This window comes from Cynocephalus volans, chromosome 9, assembly GCF_027409185.1.
Source record: "Cynocephalus volans isolate mCynVol1 chromosome 9, mCynVol1.pri, whole genome shotgun sequence".
In the NCBI taxonomy this organism is placed as follows: domain Eukaryota; kingdom Metazoa; phylum Chordata; class Mammalia; order Dermoptera; family Cynocephalidae; genus Cynocephalus; species Cynocephalus volans.
Window position 1 is genome coordinate 140,784,139 of NC_084468.1, and position 19,777 is coordinate 140,803,915.

General features: G+C 39.7%; 1 protein-coding gene and 1 pseudogene across 1 annotated transcript in view; one reads left to right on the top strand and one right to left on the bottom strand.

Moving 5' to 3' along the window:
* FNIP2 (folliculin interacting protein 2) overlaps positions 1–19,777 on the top strand; it is a 226,989-nt gene that overhangs the window by 188,370 nt on the left and 18,842 nt on the right. The window lies entirely within an intron of this gene.
* LOC134385597 (protein S100-A13-like) lies at positions 8,384–8,672 on the bottom strand (annotated as a pseudogene).

Sequence of the window (19,777 nt, forward strand, 5' to 3'; positions counted from 1 at the left end):
GACAGACAGAACATTCAAACAATAGGACTTTATTGTTAAGTAAAAGTACACACAGAAATGTGTGCAGGCATCCCCCATGAGTAAGAGAAATCCTGCAGATTCCTAAGGGGAGGGTTTATATGTTGTCCTGGGATGGGTGTGTTTCTCTATCTGAACTAAAGGGAGGAATATTTGGCTGTGGAGGAGGATCTAGGGTAATTAAGGCCTAATAGGCCAATGCAACATTGCATCAGCTTCCTGTCATGCATCCCTGAGTTTCTGCAGGTTTTGGTCATGTGCAGTGGCCTTTCTGGTCTAGCATCATGGGTGGAAAGTCATGTAGTGGTTGTCTGCACGTTTGTTCCTCCTCGTGCACAGTGTGGCAGTTTTTATAATCTGCAAATTTCCAGGTGTAGCATGCTGATTGATAGGGTGGTTAAACTGTTGTCAGCTCATTATGGGTTCACTAACTGCCAGGCAAGGAGGTGGTTGGTGCCAATCCAGTCTGAATATTTATGAGCAGCCTCCCTGGGGCGTGCCCTATTCTATCCTGCCTCAATACTACTATAAATGTGAGAGCACTTACATGTCTGTAGTTAGTTCCTTTGTCATTTTGTGGGCTGCAGTAAATTAAGAAGAGCCATTACTTGCCAGCTGCCCTAGTCCATTTGTGTTGTTATAACAAAATACCTGAAACTGGGTGTCTTATAAAGAACAGAAATTTATTTTCTCACAGTTCTGGAGGCTGGGAAATCCAAGATCAAGGTGCTGGTAGATTCAGTGTCTGGTGGGAGCCATTCTGTGCTTCCAAGATGGTGCCTTGTGGCGCATCCTCCACAGGGAGGGACACTGCGTCCTCAGATGGCAGGAGGCAGAAGGGCAAAAACAGATACTACATGAAACCTCTTTTATAAGGACCTTCATCCCAGTCACAAAGGAAGTGCCCTCATGGCCTAATCATCTCTTAAAGGCCCCACCTCTTATACTATTACAGTGGCCACTAAGTTTCTTTTTTTTTTCTAATTTATTTATATATCATTATTATTATTTTTTACATTCTATGATGTTGTTGTGGAGCAGTGGGGGAGGATGGGAAGAGAGGAAGGGGGATGGGGATAGGGTGAGAGGAGGAGAAAGAAGGGGGGAATGATTGAAGCCCACGGCATCCTCCTCATTCCAGCAAGGGAGCACAGGGGGCTTCCAGCAGCAGCTCAGTCATTGCTGGGCTGGATACAGACATCGAGGGGGCGTGGCTGAGGCCCTTGGTCTCAGCCCCCCACCACTCCAGCTTGGGAGCCTGGGGTACTTCCAGTGGTGGCTTGGTGGTTGTCACTGGGCTGGATATGGACATCACGGGGCATGGCTGAGGCCCCTAGCCCCCTACCGTCCTGACTCAAGAGCCTGGGGTGCTTCCAGTGGTGGCTTAGCAAGCATTTCTGGGCTGGGTGAAGATATTGGGGGGGTATGGCTGAGGCCCTTGGTCCCTTACCACCCTGGCTTGGGAGCCTGGGCTGCTTCTGGTGTTGGCTTGGTGGTCATCATTGGGCTGGGTGTGGATGTCAGGAGTGGGTGTGGCCAACTCCAAGGCCCCCCACTACACCAGCTCAGGTGACATCTCACTGGTCATTGCTGGGCTGGGTGCGCACTTTGGGGGGGTGTGGCTGAGGCCCTTGGTCCCTTACCACCCTGGCTTGGGAGCCTGGGTTGCTTCTGGTGTTGGCTTGGTGGTCAGCATTGGGCTGGGTGTGGATGTCAGGGGTGGGTGTGGCCAATTCCAAGGCCTCCCACTGTACTAGCTCAGGTGACATCTCACTGGTCATTGCTGGGCTGGGTGCAGGCATCAGGGGTGTGTGGCTGAGGCCCTCAGCACCCCCACCCTGGCTCGGGAGCCTGGAGTGCTTCTGGCAGTGGCCTGGTGGCCATCAGTGGGCTTAGATGCAGTTGTCAGGGTGGTGTGGCTGCTGCTCTTGGTCCCCACCTCACCCCAGCTTAGGAGCCTAGGGGACTTCTGGTCCTTCTAGGTTTCATAGGTGTTCTTTGGTGCTGTTAGACCTTTACAAGCTAATATCAGAACTTTGTCTCTGATCCGTGGGTATTTTGTTTTTTCTTTCAGTTCTCTTTTGGATTATTCACTGTTCCCACCACTTATATTCTGCACTGGAACTAATCTGTTGTCCTTTGCTTACTTCTAAAATGGGGGAACTTCCTGTGAGAACCAGCACTTGAGCCCTGTGGTTGAGCTAAATTGCTGTTTTTCTGCTGATTCCTCAGGGAAGGATTTTGTGCAGCTCAGGTTTTAATTGTTGACCTTGCATATACTTCCAGGTCTTGTGAGGCCCGGTACACCTGGGTTGTGTGGAAACTCTGGTCTGGGCCTGAGTCTTTTCAGCAAACTGCACCCCCTGCAGTTCTATATTCTTGATGAGTCTCCACTGAGTGGTCCTGTGCTGATTGGAGGGCAGATCAGGTGCCCATGCTGTGCCCCAATGTTCCCCCAGTGGGCCAGTCTCCCCCACTGCCCATAGTCCAAACATTTTCCATGGGATGCGCCATGCATCAGTCCCTTGCAATGACTCGCTGGCCTCTGAGTAGCTCCTTTTTTCAGTTGTTGTGGCTCTTTGCTCCTATGTGGGTCCATGGGAACCCTGTTAGTGGTCTTGCTGGCCTGGGGGCCACCAAGGCCCTCTTCTCCCCTGCTGCCTCAAGCAACTTCATATGAAGGGCACAGCTGTGGCTTTTGCCAGCTTTTGCTCCGTGTACCCACCAGGGCCAGCCTTGAGGTGTTTGGGGCTCAAAATGGTCAGGGCAGTCCTTTCTTTCTCTCATCATGGCTTCTCTTGCCTTATGCACTCTGTACGTCTCTCCTCCTTTTTCTCTGAGCTCTAGTGGCCCCAGCTTGGCAGTCATTGCTTTTTAATAGTTGTAAATTGGTTGATTGTGGGAGAGAGTGATACTGGGGACCGTCTACTCTGCCATCTTGACAGAAGAGGCCATTAAGTTTCCATACCTGAATTTTGGATGGGACACATGCAAACCATAGAACAAGCTGAGTCAAAAAGACTTAGTTTTAGAGAGTGTGGTGGAAAGTGCACATACTTTGCAACACAAGTGTGTGTGTGTGTCTACTCAGGGTGCTCCATGGCTTTAGCCAAGTCAGTAGACTTTTCTGAGCTTCAACTGTGCCTTAGAAATAGTGTGATGCAATGTGCATGCACAGTGTCTGGCTCACAGATTCCTGGGTAGACCCTGCCCTGGTCACAGAGCTGACCCAGGCACCTGCCTGTGAAGCAGAGGCATGTGGATGCCATAGTCAGAGGTGGACCCCCCACGTTAGCAGATCACCTCCAGCCAGCCCAGTGTTGACCTAACCAAAAGCTCTCCATATCACTACCCAACCAGCAATACCCCAAAATGTGGCTTTCCTAATAAGGTAGTTCTGTGGGTGTTTGGCTTTAAATGAGCCACTTTCCCTCTCCCAAACCTCATAATCCATGCTGGATTGTATTCCCCGCTTAAAAGTATAACTTCCAATTGGTGCCCAACCTTGGTCTCTTTATTTTTCCTTTAACAATGATCGTCTCTGACTATTCTTGCTTATCCCTCAGGGTGTTTCTAGTTTTTCTTCAAAACACTGGCAAGTTTTCTTGGATCTTTCATCCTCTTGCCACCAACTTGAGCCCTGATTTGCCAACAATAATTTTGGCAGCTCCTAGGTTACTAAAACCCTCACTGTCCCATCTCCTTTGGAGCTCTCCTTCATGTGTAGGGCCAGCTCTAGGGCGACGACTTGGAGCTGTCACGCTCAAACAGAGCTGCGGTTGCCCAGTGCTGATCAGTCAGTCCTAACTCTTCCTCCGCTGGGAGAGCCACATCGCGATGGGGAAGGAGATGTGTACCTGGCTTCATGGCTCCACATTTCTTTATCTTCCTGCCATGGAAGAACTGTGATTTCAAGGATGGTAAGCAGCTCTCATGTCCCCTCTCCCCTCCCAGCGTGCCCAATGTTACTTGCTCACTTATGTCTGAAATTCTAAAGTGACAAATGAGGACGTGGTTTTGAAGCTCAACCACTGTCGGTTCAAATCTTGGCTTTGTCTGGTGCTGACTTTGTGACCCAGAGGAAGGTATCCAACCTTTGTGTCTCAGGCTCTGCCTCTGTAAGACGGGCATAGTGCTGCCTGCGTTGCAGCCTTGTTGGAAGGAGGGGAGATGATCCATTTTGTTTAACAAAGTGCCTAGCCAAGAACTTGACGCATAACACATAGCTAATATTATTGTCTTTTTGTTTTTTTTTAATTTGAGGATTTGTCTTACCTATTACAAGGTTTTGTTTTTGGGTTTTTGTTTTTTATTTTTACATCTTAGGAGCTTCCACTGATGAACACTTTATTGCTTATTTCAAACAAACTTCAAATCCTTCCCCAACAGCTCTTTAAGATCAGGGTCAGCAAAGAAAAAAAGAAAAAACAAAAAAAGAAAGAAAATCAGGGTCATCAAACTTTTTCTGTAAAGAAACTGAGAGTAAATATTTTTGGTTTTGCAGGCCATGCAGTCTCTGTCTCAACTACTTAATTCTTCCACTGTAGGGCAAAAGCAACCATAGATGATATGTAAACAAATAAGCATGAATGTGTTCCAATAAAACTTTATTTATGGACTCTGAACTTGTTATTCATATAACTTTCATATGTCACAAAATACTATTCTTTTGCTTTTTTTTCTCAACCACTAAAAAATGTCAAAACCATTCTTTGCTCATAAGCCCTACAAAAATAAGTAGCAAAACAAATATGGTGCCGGAGCTATAGGTCACCAACCTGTGCTCCAGATAGTGAGAAGATGGTGAATACTGAGGAAGTGAATGCCACAGATAGGTAGGAGCAAAGGTAGGTGAGTCTGGGAGGTTTTCCAACAATTTCATCTCCTTCATGTCTCTTTCTGTCCTCTTCTCTGCATTTTCATGGTCTCATTTAGGTTGCTTATTTATTCTTTCACCGATTTATTTATTCATTTATTCATCAAATACTTATGAACAGCTACCATATGTCTGGCACTGTTCTGAGTGCTGGGAATATAGCAGTGAATAGATCAAAGTCCCTGCCTTCATGGAACTTCCATTTTAGTTGAGAGGCAGGCAATAGAAGTAATCTGTCATCTGGATGGTCTCAACAGCCTCCTAACTGGTCTCCTCTCTCCTTTCTAATCTATCTTCAAAACAGCTGCCAGAAGTGATCTAAAATTCAGATAACCTCCAATACTTCCTTCCTCAAAAACATGAAGTGGTTTTCTCCAGGGCTTGTAAATTTATGTACATCCATATTTCTCAGGATTGCAGAATAGTGTCTTCATAATCTACCCCTAGCCTATTTATTCTTACCGTCCTTCACCTTTTCTCATTATTAATACAAATCTTATAATAACAAGGTTTCTTATAAGTGCTTCCTTTTCTGGAAAATATTTCTAATCAAAATCAGACACTCAGCATGCTGCCTTCACGGTAGTTTCGTTTAATTTCATTTTTCTTTTTTATATTATACTTAATGGATCTTCTCCACCTGTAAGCTCCTAGAGGGTAAGGGCTACCTCTTATTTCCCTCTGTTAACTCTTAATTGCCAACACAGTGCTTTGAACATAGGAGACCCACACAAGAAATGTGTGTAGAATGGATAAGCGAATTGTTGACTGAGTAAATGAATTAAAGAAGTCCATCATAAGACTGAAGATATATAAAGTCATACTGGAAGAGAGGCAAGCACTTCTTTAAATATCAAATGAGCAATTTAATTTCCAGAACTGCTTTACATCCTCCTGTTCTGGACTTTACAATAAGACACTTAAGGATAAGGTCAGATGAAGAATGGCTTTTCACTATATTTATTTTTTAATAGAGGCAGACAGAAGGATGAGATCTTATAGCAGTATTACTTCATTCTGTAATGTTGCCTCATGAGGCTAATCCTTGACTTCAAGGACAAAAATGAAATATAGCAAGGAAATAAATTAAAAGGAATCAAGTGGAACATGGAAGTGAGTGTTTTAATAAGTATATTTGATAATCTGTTGACAACATGGGAATAATTTGGCCATGCAGATGTGCAGTGCAGAACAGCTGGCTTGTCAGGGAACTCGAGCCAAGGCAAGGGTCAGAGGCAGGTGCTGGGAACGTAAGACTATGAAATGTACTCTAATGGGCATATCTGACATCTGCATGTAGCGAGAATAAGAGAGGAGACAATGTTAAAGATTAATCACTACAACTGCCAGTGTGAATAAGACTCTCCAGTTCTAATAGTTACCACAGAATGGTTGCAGGGACTGCAAAATTTGAAACACTGTATTTCAATTGTTGGTGCAATTACACAATGGGTCTAACCATTGAAAGAACCATAAGGCTCATTTGTCAAATTTCTGAATGAGCCGAATAAACATCAGGCAAAAACATCCTCGCTACATACATTAGTTCTTTTCTCAAATGATAAACTTCTTTGAGGACAACCTAAAAGCATAGGAGCAGCAGTTACTAATCAAACTGCTTCCAATAAACTCATGGGATTACTTCCAGGAAGACAGTGACTAAAGGTGCCCAGTGTGCATTCCTCTCGCAGAAGAAGATTAAAACAGGCCCACCACCAACCCCGCCACAGTAGAAAGAGCCATTGTCTAGTCCCAGAGCCAGCATCCACTGCAGAGAAGCTCCCCTCAGAGCAGCAGTCCTTTGGTGGCCTGTGGCTGCAGATGTGAGGGAGGCAGCTGCAACCACTGCCACCATTGCTGCCCCTGCAAGTTGACCCCACTGATGCCAAGGACACCACAGACATGAGGAAGACAGCTGCAGCTTCCAGTGCCACAGCAGCCGTGGACACCACAACACAAAGGAAGCAATTGCAGCTGCCAGCATTGCTGCTGCCCTCATGAGGTACCCTTGCTGCCACTGTAGACACTGCAGCCAAGTGGGTGGCTGCTGCAACTGCCACTGCTATAGTCACCACCACCACCGGCATGGCTAGATGGCCACCATCATCATGTGAGCAGCCCACTGCTGCTGGAGCCACCACAGCCACATGGGCAGCCTGCCAAAGCTACGACCACAGCCACTGCTGCAGCAAGGGCAGCCTGCTGCAGCAGCCGCTGCCATTGTGCAAGCAGACCACTGACCACTTGACTACATTGACATAAGGAGGGTCACCAGTGGAGTCCAGAGAAGGAGAGTAATAGAAGAAGCAACTGTTCTACCAGATGACCAGATATCAAAGCAGAGACACCAGAAATATGAAAAAAGAAGAAAATATGAGTCCACCAAAGGAGTAAAAATCTTAAGGAAACAGAATGAGAAGATGCAGTTAGTTGACACAATAAACTGAGCACAACTATCAAGGATATGAGGGAAGAAATTTACAAAGAGATTAATACCTTAGAAAAGAATGTAGCAGAACTCATGGAACTGAAGGAGGCATTCAACAAAATAAAAAACACGACTGAGAGCTTAAGCAGCAGGCTAGAGCAGACAGAAGAAAGAATTTCTGATCTTGAAGACAGTCTCTTTGAAATAATTCAGGCAGACAAATAAAGAGTTTTTTAAAAATGAAGAAAATCTAAGAGAGAGAGCATACAACCTGAAGCACACAAACGTCTGAATCATAGGTATTCCTGAAGGGGAGGAGAAAGGAAAAGGCATTAAGAACATATTCAACAAAATAAAAGTGGAAAATTTCCCAGGTTTAGGGAGAGACATGGACCTTCAGATTCAGGAGACTCAGAGATCCCCAAACAGGTTCAATCCAAAAAGATCCTCTCCAAGACACATTATAGTCAACTGGCAAAGCTCAAGGACAAAGAAAGAATCTTAAAAGAAGCAGGAGGAAAGCATCAAGTCACCTATAAAGGAGCCCCTAAGACTAACAGCAGACTTCTCAACAGAAACTCTGCAGGGTAGAAGAAAATAGGATAATATATTCAAAATACTAAAAGAAAAAACTGCCAGCCAAGAATACTATATCCAGCAAGACTATCCTTCAGAAATGAAGGAGAAATAATATATTTTCCAGACAAGCAAAAACTGTGGGAGTTCATCTCCACACAACCAGTCCTGCAAGAAATCTTCAAGGGAGTTCTGCAGCACTTGGAATCTGAAAAATGATAATCACTACCATGAATACTCAAGAAAGAAAGAGAAGAAAAAAAAACCCACTGGTAGAACAAAAATACAAACAAGAAAGAGATAGGAACTAAATCTTCCCACCTCCCAAAACCAACAAACACTGAAGATAAACAATAAAAGGGAAAAAAACAAACAAAAGATATTTATTTATTTATTTCAAGTAGGAAGCTTTATTTGGGGGGAGTGAGGTTCTGCCCAGCCCTGCCCAGCCCTGTCCTTCCCACTCCCATCTCAGTCAGCTGGCTTTACTTCTTCCTGATCTCCAGGGCCTTCTCCTTCCTGATTTCCTTGGCCAGCTCCCCAATAAGTACTTATTGAACTTGAGCTCTGAGTCCTCTTCACATCCAAGCTATTTATCTTCTCATCTAGGGAGCCCGCATCCTTGAGCAAGTGAGGTAACTGCTGAGTGACCAGTTCCTTAAACTTGTTTACACTGAGGCTGCTCTTCCAGCCTTCTTGCCTTGCATAGGAAAAGGAGATAGTGATCACTGTCTCCATGGCCACTTCCAGCTCAGTCAGTGGCTCAGCTGCCATGAGGACCCTGGGGCTAGAACTGATGTCTTCAAAGGGCTGGTCAGGTCAAGGAGATGGGGTGCAGCCACAAAAGATATTTAAAACATCCAAATGAAAACCCATAAAATGCCAGAAGTAATAAAATACCTTTCAGTAACCACCCTAAATGTAAATGGATTAAATTCCCCACTCAGAAGATGCAGATCAGCTGATTGAATTAAAAAGCTAGACTCAACTATATGCTATCTACAAGAAACTCACCTCACCTGTAAAGAAACAAATAACAAAAGGAAAAGAAACCTACAGAGTAGGAGAAAATGCTTGCAAACTATGCATCTGATGAAGAATTAATATCCAGGATATACAAGGAACTCAAAACTCAACAGTAAAAAACCAAACAATCTGATTATCAAATGGGCAAAGGAGCTGAATAGGCATTTCTCAAAGGAAGATATACAGATTGTCAACAGACACATGAAAAACTGTTCAGCATCGGGGAAATGCAAATCAAAACCACATTGAGAGATCATCTCACCCCAGTTAGACTGGCCATTATAAAAAAGAGAGAGTATAACAAATGCTGGCTAGGATATGGAGAAAGGGGAACGCTTCTGCACTGTTGATGGGACTGTAAATTAGTATAATCATTATGGAAAACAGTATGGAGGTTCCTCAAACAACTATGGATAGAACTGCCATATGATCCAGCAATCCACTGCTGGGGATATACCCAAAAGAATGGAAGTCATCATGCCGAAGGGACACCTGCTCTCATGTTTATCGTAGCTGTGTCAACAATAGCCAAGAGTTGGAACCAACCTAAATGTTCATCTCTGGATGACTGGATAAGGAAAATGTAGTATATTTACACAGTGGACTACTACTCTGCCATAAAAAAGAATGAAATACTGCCATTAGCAGCAACACGGATGAACTTTGAGAAAATTATCTTAAGTGCAGTAAGCCAGACACAGAAAGAGAAATGCTGCATGTCCCCACTCATAAGTAGGAGCTAAAAACTAAATAGATAAATGAAAGGAAGATACAACAATCACAATAAAACATTGAACTTTCAAAAGGAGAGAACAAAACTGAGGGTGCCAGAAGGGGGAAAGGTGGGTAATGGAGGAATTGGTAAAGGGCCGGGAAAAATGATTACATTGTATAATATTGAATATACTAATTATCCTCATTTGAGCATCACATATTGTGCACAGGTATTGATATTCAGCTCTGTACCCCACAGATATGTACAATCAACTGTGTTTCAATAATTAAAAAAATAAGGTAACTGATATGATAATTACACATAGAATTATAAATTGGAATTCAGAGTTATAAAGAATTAGAGATCCACTTGACATGTATGCATCATTCAACCAATGGTTTGACTAATATTGATAGCACTTGACTATGCACCTGGCACTGGGTCATTGTGAAGAAAGATTGTTATGCCAGGTCTGTGTTTTTCTCCTTTTCCATGCAATCTAAAAAAAGACCATGCTTACCTCCTTTAGGAAACATCTGCTCTTCATGACAGATGTTACTATTCACTGAAACTTTAAAGTACAGTTTGATCTATGTTTCATGTGTGTGCTTAGCTTTTTTAGCTGCTTCGTGAGTATGTGTCTTGTCCTTTGCTTATCAAGCAACCCCTTGTGAGTCTTTTTTAGGGACTTGTACTATCTCCCACTTGCTTTGTATCCTCCATAGCATTTTGATCAGTGCAACACACTAAGCAAATGCTTAGGAATATTTGTTAAAAGATTGACTGCTTCATCATTAAAGTTGCTGATATAATCCCAAAATATAAAATTCCATATTATATTTGTGCATGATAGTGTCAATCTTATTATAAGAAACTCTTACCTTTCAGGTAGATATGCTCTAGACATTCCCATAAAAAAAGATATCAGCAAAATTTATGTATACAGAACTAATAAAAACCCACTAGAGTACTGCACATAACAGGAAATCTATTGCAAGATGAATTAAATAATAAAGGAAAATTATGTCATGTAATAAGATCTTTTGAGGTAGGAGAAATGTGGGGTTGCTAAATTCATAGCTCAATGATGTCCTCAGAATCACAGCTTCTTTCCATCCCTGCATGCTGCATCCTGTGTATGCCAGGTTGCCTTAGGCAAGCTCCCCTTGAGGTTCCCAGAAGGCTGTCATAGTTTTGGGTATCATATGCCGATATAATAATACCCGAGAGTATGTGTGTCTATTTTTAATCAGCAGGGAAGCCCTTCCTAGAAAACCCCAGGTAAATTCCTCTCTCATTTTATTTGCCAGGACTGAGTCTTCTTAAAACCGAGCACTGGCAAGGGAATTGGGAGAGCAAGGACTGGCTTGGATGAATCTGGATTTGAGTCATGTGAAGTCAGGGCAGACACCCAAATACAGTGGAGGCTCTCTAGAAAGGGAGAAGCATATACTTACTTCCTGGTTATCAGGGAAATAAAGGAGAAAGGGACAAAGGGAAAGGGTACAAAGCAGAAAGGGAAATATTCCTCACAGAATGCACACACACACACACACACACACACACACACACACAATGCAACTTTTTACTGCAACTCTACAATCTGTTTTTTTTTTTTTTTTGGTTTGTTTGGGGTTTTTTTGTGTTTTTTTTACAATCTGTTTTTAAGACCACATGAAGTTATTTGAAGTCACTAATTTTCTCTCCTCTGATCCTTAATCATTTGCTAAATTATAATTAGTTTGGTGTTTGTATTATCATATGTGAAGATATGGCTTTATACTGAAACAATACAAAGAAATGGATGCCAACCAGGGGCTCTCAGTCAGAAGTCATCTTCACCAAGTGCAAGGGAGAGAACGATTGTTGGTGTTTTCCATATTTCAAATTCTTTGATCTAGAGCACAGGTCAGCAAACTCTTCTGTAAAGGGCAAAATAGTAAGTGTTTAGGTTTATGGGCCATACCATTTCTGTTGCACCTACTCAACCCTGCTATTGCAGCATAAAATCAATCATAGACAATAGGTAAACTAATATGGGTGGCTGTGTTCTAATAAAACCCCACTTATGAACACTGAAATTGGAATTTTATATAGTGTTCATGTGTCACAAACTATTATTATTTTAATTTTTTCAACCACTTACAAAGTGAAAGACCATTTTTAGCTGTACAAAAACAGGTGACTTGGGAAGCAGACAGGAAGCAGAGCATGCCCGGGGTCCTAGGCAGGAGCCGAGGGCTGCCCCTCTGCCCAGAAGCAGGCAAGAAACAGAGCATGCTCCGGGTCCTAGGCAGCAGCTGAGGGCAGCATCCCCCACCTGGAAGTGGGCAAGGAGCATGCCAAAAACACCACTTCCATGCAGGTGGCCCACCATAGCCACTGCCACAGCCAAGGTTGCTGCAAAAGCTGCTTGATACCACAGCATTAGCCACAGCCACCATGAAGGTGGACCACGTGACCTTCAACTACATTGACACAAGAAGTGTCACCAGTGGAGACTGGAAAAAGAAGAGAACATCTCTCCCCTCAAAGCCCACTCCAGAGTAACAGAAGAAACAAGTGCTCTACCAGATGACCAGACATCAACATAGACATACTGGAAATATGAAAATTCCAGAAAATATGACACCACCAAAAGAATACAGTAATTCTCAAATACCAGCCCTAATAGAGCAGGAAATCCTTGAAATGACTGAAAAGGAATTCTGAGCAACAATCTTAAGGAAAGTCACTGAGATGTGAGAAGACTCAGAAAACATAATGAAACAAGAAAAGAAATCCAGGATATGAAGAAATTTACATAGAGATCAATACCTTAAAAAAGAATGTAGCAGACAGAACTCATGGAACTGAAAGATTCTCTCAGGAAAATTAAAAACACAACCAACAGCTTAAGCAGCAGGCTAGAATAAGCAGGAGAAAGAATTCTGATCTTGAAGATAGTCTTTTCGAAGTAACCCAGGTGGACAAAAAAAAAGAAAGGAAAAAAGAATTTTAAAAAATGAAGAACATCTAAGAGAGCTAGCAGACAACCTCAAGTGCACAAACATTCTAATCATGGGTGTTCCAGAAGGGGAGGAGAAAGGAAAAGGCACAGAAAACCTACTCAATGAAATAATAACAGAAAACTTCCCAGGTATCGGGAGAGACAAGGACCTTCAGATGCAGAAGTCTCAAAGATCCCCAAACAGATTCAACCCAAAATATCCTCTCCAAGACACATTATGGTCAAACTGGCAAAGCTCAAAGACAAAGAGAGAATCTTAAAAGAAGCAGAAGGAAAGAGTCAAGTCACCTATCAGGGAGCCCTTATCAGGCTAACAGCAGACTTCTCAACAGAAACTCTACAAGCCAGAAGAAAATGGGATGATATATTCAAAATACTGAAAGAAAATCACTGCCAGCCAAGAATACATATCCAGCAAAGCTATCCTTCAGAAATGAGGGAGAAATAGGATGTTGTCCAGAAAAACAAAAACTACAGTTCACCACCACATAACCAACCCTACAAGAAATCCTCAAGAGAGTTCTGCATCGGGAAACTGAAAAACAATAATCACTCATCTTACTAGCTATAGTTCTGTTAAAATTCTCTTCGTAGTTCAGTCTTGGTAGGTGGCATGTTTCTAGGAATTTATTCATTTAAGCTTGATGATCTAATTTATCGACCAATAATTATTCATAGTATTCTCTTATAACCCTTTTGATTTCTATAAATCTGGTTATAATGACCCCTCTTTCATTTCTGATTTTAGTGATTTGAGTCTTCTCTCTTTTTCCTTGGTCCATCTAAATAAAGGTTTGTCAATTTTGCGGATCTCATCAAAGTACCAACTTTTGGTTTCATTGATTTTTCTCTTTTTTTTTCTATTTTCTATTTCTTTTGTCTATGCTTTAACTGTTATTATTTACTTCCTTTGCTAGGACTGGGATTCGTTTGCTCTTCATTTTCTAGTTTCTTTTTTTATTAGTGTACACATTTACATTAAATAACTTTCCCATTTAGCAAATAAAAAATAATAATAAAATAAAATAAGACAGTAGGGAATGCCATGGAGACTTTATATGTAAATGCATTTATCTGTTAAGAGAATCTTTATTATATTCAAATTTCTGAATATTATTTTCATGTACCATACTTGCTGATCTTTTCTTGTTTCTTCTTTAATAAGGAATGCTGAATATAAAATAAGAAATAAATAAATAAAATCAAACTGCATATATGAAAAATAAAAAGAAAAAATAAAATAAAATAGAAAAAGAAACAAAAGCAGTTTGGGAAAAACGACAACAAAAAGAGATGTTAAGAAAAAAAACCCAGGTGACTCAAAATATCACTTTTGAGTACCATGTAAATATGTACAATAAAAAAAGAAAAGAAGGGGGATAAAAACAGGTGGCAAACCAGATTTGGCCCACGAGCCATAGTTACTACCCCCTGATCTAGAGTATTTCTCATACTTGCCTTTTATCTCCTACCTCCTCCATGTGTATTTTAGATATGAAGCTTCTCTATTTGTTAGAATTAAATAGTTGATTACATCACTGCAAAAACATTTCATTTAAATGTACTGTTTTGCAGATTCATGAAGAATATACTTTTTATTTGTATAATAATAGGTCCCAAAGAAGAGTGTTGCTTTACTCTCCTTTGCTGATGTCAATTTTGTCCCATCTCATTTCTGGCTTTGTAATAATTGCTTTTTTTATTATTAGAGTTGTGTAAGTGACCAGTGAGAAGACGTGTATATAAAATAGATTTGCCAGGGCCAATAAAAAAACAGAAAAGTTGGTGGGGGTGGGGCGGAGGAGAGGATACTAAATTATAGAGATAGATTGGAAATAATAACTTATGTAAGAACTTCTATGGTTTTACCCACACTGGGAAGAGCTGAGAGGGAATGCATTTTTCCTTTACTGCTAGCAGGAATGATGTAATTACCACCTAATCCAAAGAGAAAGAGCATAGCTAACTCTGTTCTAAGTGTAAATAGTACTCTAAATTCTCCACTCTGTGGTGATTTGGGTTGTAAAATATACCATTGACTTAGTATTAGCTTTGCATTAAAAAGAGAAAATAAACTTACCATTTAAATGTAGAATGCATTGATAGTAAGGAGTATCACAATTACAGACAAGTTAAAGTGTAACTTATTCAAATGATGCTTTTTAGCCTGGATGAGATACGCAATTCCCTTCTCTATTTCCTGGATAAATAGTACATCGGGAAAGGCTTGTCTATTTCTAGATGGCAGTAAGTAACTTTAATTTAGGCCAGGGTGATTTAGGACAGTACGGGGCATTTCTCAACCTTGTAAATTATGTAATAAACATGTGGAAATGGCTAAAAGTATGCTGTAAGAAAAAACATGCGTAAACTTCTATTTGAATAATTGAGCAGTATTTAATTGTAAAAAGCAAGTAAGCAGTAATCAATAGATAGATATTCTTTACATTTTCTTTGTATCCCTTTTATAACATCTTTACCCTTTTCTACTTAGACAGCAGGGGACGGATGCTGTTTCTATATCATTAAGAAGATTGAAATAAAATAAGCTCTTTTTCATTCCAAGAATGGATTTCACTATGCTGTAGCATGTAGCTTTTGAAATGGATTTGTTAATAGTGAATTATTTTTTATTATAAGTACAGTGTGTCTCAAACATTGCATGGTTCATATTAGGCAAATAAAGCCACATGATAGCAGAGGTTTACAATACAATTTAAATTTTCTTATCAGTCCATATCTGAATGTCCTTACTTTGAGGATCTATTTTTCCATCTTTGTCAACAAATATTTCTTTTAGAACTAACTTGGTATAATAGAAAGATCACTTGGACAGGGAGATTGGCAACTGAGATTTTGGTCGTGGCCTTGCTGCTATTGGCAGAGAGGACTTGGGAAAGTCATTTCATCTTCCTTGATGAACCACAATTTCTTTCTTTTTTAAAAAACAGCTTCATTGAGGTGTAATTGATATACAGTATACTGCACATATTTAAAATGTGCCAACTGTGCATTTTACATATGTGCACACACAAACAAGGCTGCTAGATAAAATACAAGATACCCAGTTAAATTTGGATTTCAGAAAAAAATGAATTATTTTTTAGTATAAATATAAATATGGTACATATACTAAAAAAATTTCCTTATGTGAAATTTAAATTTAACTGGGCACCATATATTTTTATTTGCTAAATCTAGCAACTTTATTCATGAGACATCACTACAATCAAGATCAAGAACACATTAGTCTCTCCAAAAAGTTTCCTCATGCTCCTTTGTAAATCTTCTCTTTTGCCACTTCCTGTCCTTTTCCCATACCCAGGCAACCACTTTTCTGCTTTCCATTACTATAGATTAGTTTGCATTTTCTAGAATTTGATATAAATAGCATCATACAGTACACTTTCTGCCTGGCTTCTTATACTAAGGATAATTAACTTGAGAGTGTCCATTTTATAATATGTAACAGTAGTTAATTCATTTTTATTGCTGAGTAGTATTCTGTTGTACAGATATGCAACAGTTTATCCATTTACTCTTGATGGACTTTTGGTTGTTTTCAGGTTTGGGCTGTCACAAATAAAGCTGCTATGAACATTTGTGTACAAATCTTTGAATGGACATATGCTTTCATTTCTCTTGGATATATACCTAGGAGTGGAATAGCTGGATCATATGGTAGGCGTATGAATTTTTAAAGAAAATTCCAAATTGCTTTGAAAGTGGTTGTGTCATTTTACATTCCCATTAGCAGTTTGTAAGAGATTTACTTTCTGTATATACTTTCCAACACTTGGTAGATTTGGTCTTAATTTTCGTATCTAATGGGTTTGTAGTGTTATCTCACTGCAGTTTTAATTTGCATTTCTCTAATGACTAATCGGGTTAACAGTCCTGTGCTTATTTGCCATTTGTATATCTTCCTTAGTGAAGTGTCCAAAGCTTTCGCCCATTTCTAATTGCTTTGTTTTCTTTTTGAGAGTTTTGAGAGTTCTTTATATGCTCTGAATACAAGTCCTTTATCAGATACGTATTTTGAAAATATTTTCTTCTAGTCTGTACTTGCATTTTTATTCTCTTAACAGGGTCTTATAGAGAGCGGAAATTGTTCATTTTGATAAAGTCCAATCTATAAATTTCTTCTTTAATGGATCACACTTTAGTATTGTATCTAAAAATCTTTGTCTAATCCAAGGTCACAAAGATTTTCTTCTATGTTTTCTTTTAGAAGTTTTATAGTTTTAGGTTTCATGTTTAGGTCTATGGTCCATTTCAAGTCAATTCATGTATATGATAAGAGATAAGGATTGAAGTTCTTTTTTTTTTTTTTTTTTTTTGGTATATAGATATGCAGTTGTTCTAGTATCATTGGCTAAAAAGACCATCCATTTTCCACTTTGCTCCTTTGTTTTAGGATATGTATCACTATGTATGTATACATATATGTATATGTATATACATATATCACTAAATATATATCACTAAATATATTTATCAGTAAATACACATACACATACAGTGTTTGTTAACTAGGTTTCTGTGTAAAATGTATTTCTTACTGCAGCTGCCTTCAGAAAAGTTTGAAAGCCACTGCTATAATGGTCACCTGAATTATTTTTTTCTTTCTCCTCCGGTCTCTTAATCTTATTTACCTATCACTTCTATACATTCAATTCTTCCTACTTCTTCAATCCACTGTTCCTCTAAAATTTCATTTTTTGTGGAAACACATTTATGATCACCTCAGGAAACCGTTGTTTTTACTGTTTCTTCAATTTTTCCCTCATCTCTCTGCTATACAGGGAAATGATGAAACATTTTATTTCTCTCCACTAAGTTTATGTCACTCTCTCTGTGTAATTCACAGTCTGCCCTTTCATTCAATATTTCTTGTGTTTTGCAATTGGTTTACAGCAAACCACTTCCTTTTTCATTTGTTTTGCTTTATCGGGAGACGTCATGATGTGGAGAAAAGAGAATGTACCATACTTTATCTGAACTCTATTTCATAGTAGGCTTGTAACCATCTTCAAAATACAGTCTCTGAAGCTCAGTTTATTTCTTTGAAAAATGAAACCACGTCTAACAACCTCATATGTTTGTTGTAAGAATTAAGCAAAATATTGCTTAATTAACATGTGAATATCCTGTCTAGTCCTGTAGCTGGCACATAATAGATGCCTGATGATAGCTGTTATCAACATATTGTTATACCTTCTAACCACTTCTGTTATTTCTGTCACCTTCCCCCATGTCCATACCTTCTACTACGTTAATGCTATTGTAGCCTATACAATATTAGGCTTGAGGCTGGCTGGTTAGCTCAGTAGGTTAGAGTGTGGCCTTGTAAAACCAAGGTCAAGGGATCAGTTCCACATACTGGTCAGCAGCCAAAGAAAAAGCAAAAAACAAATATTGGGCCTGAGATGATTAAGTTTGATGCCCTGAACCACTGTAGTGAAAATGTTTAATGATATTATAGAGAAAGTGTCATGGTGCCAAAGAGATGAAGGAGGTCAGATTTAATTTTTATTCTTTTTTGGGGGTGGGGGGCAGCTTGCCAGTATGGGGATCCGAACTCTGTTCTTGGTGTTACAAAGCTGCACTCTAACCAACCGAGCTAACCAGCCATCCCTTAATTTTACTCTTAAATAGATTTTTCTTCCACAAAAGACACTTTAAAATCTCAGAAATTTTAGTGGACAGAAAAATACTCCTCTCTAAAGAGAACACAGCTACCAGCAATGCTAAGCACTCAGCTAAGAGGGTCAGAGCTGTAGTTCAAACTATCATTCCTCAGGACCTACAAGCCAAAAATAAGAATGCTGTGTGATCACTGAGGGGGGAAAGAATATTATAGAATATTCGAATATTAGACCAAATAAGAAAATGCTGGACATGGAGAAGGGATTCAGACTGGACCAAGAACTATTCAAGAGTTATCACCAGTTAAGCCCTTTTTGAAGAGGAACTAGAGATTGTCTAAACCTACTCTATATTTGTTGTTTTCTGTATTAAATATTAAAATAAGCAAGAGACACTCAATGAATTCCTAGATTCTTAGCCTGGGTAGACCTTACCTGATTATAAATAACTGAAAGCTGGCATCTAACATGGTTGCTTTGTTTTCAGACTATATCACAACTCTAATAAATTTACTCATTTTTATTTATATACAGTAAACATCTAGCTGTTCTTCGCCATAATTAATTCATTATTGTTCATTCTAACTATTAATTATATAACCTGATATTGAAGCTACAAGGTCAAGAGTGTTAATTAATACCTCCTTCCAGACACTTAGTTAAAAACCCATCAGCTGGGGTATTTGGATGTTTGGATGCACCAAGATAACAATCTGAGCTTTAACAAATCTACAGCTGCACTTTCCAAGGGAGTAGCCGTAAGCCACAGGTGGCTACTGAATACTTGTTATGTGACTAGCCCAAACTGAGGTGTGCTGTAAGTCAAAAATACACCAGATTTCAAAGACTTAGTGCAAAAGAAAGAATGTAAAACATTTTGTTAGTAACTTTCAATATTGATTTCATATTGAAATGATAATTAGGATATATTGGATCAAACAAAATATATTGTTAAACTTATTTTCACTTGTTTTAATTTTTGTAATGTGGCAACTAGGAAATTTTCAATTACATTTGTGGCTGGAATTATGTTTCTATTGAGCAGTGCTGGTCTAGAGTTTAGAAACTTGTGAAATTCTATGACACTTTAAGCTGGTGGATAATTATAACTGTGGGCTCATCAAGATTTGGAAAACTGTCTTAATGTTTGTTAGACTGGGCGAGGTCTTTAGTGCACATAACTGGCCGAAGAGTCAGACAGAAGCAGTGTACAAGGGTCTATTCAGAAAACCAAAGTGAAACTTTGAACCATGTTTATGCAGAGGAAAAGCTAGTGGCTTTAAACTGTGGATAAATGTACCACGCCCTGCCAGTGCAAAAATGTTCAACTTGTTACTCATCCCTGAAACCTGCCTCCAGGTTTCTGTGGCTAATTGCTCACAGTTGGATCCCTTTTAAAATGAGATTACACTCCCTACAGGATATGTTACACATGCTGACATCTCAGAGTTTCTAAGTTTTTCATTCAACCTAATACTCA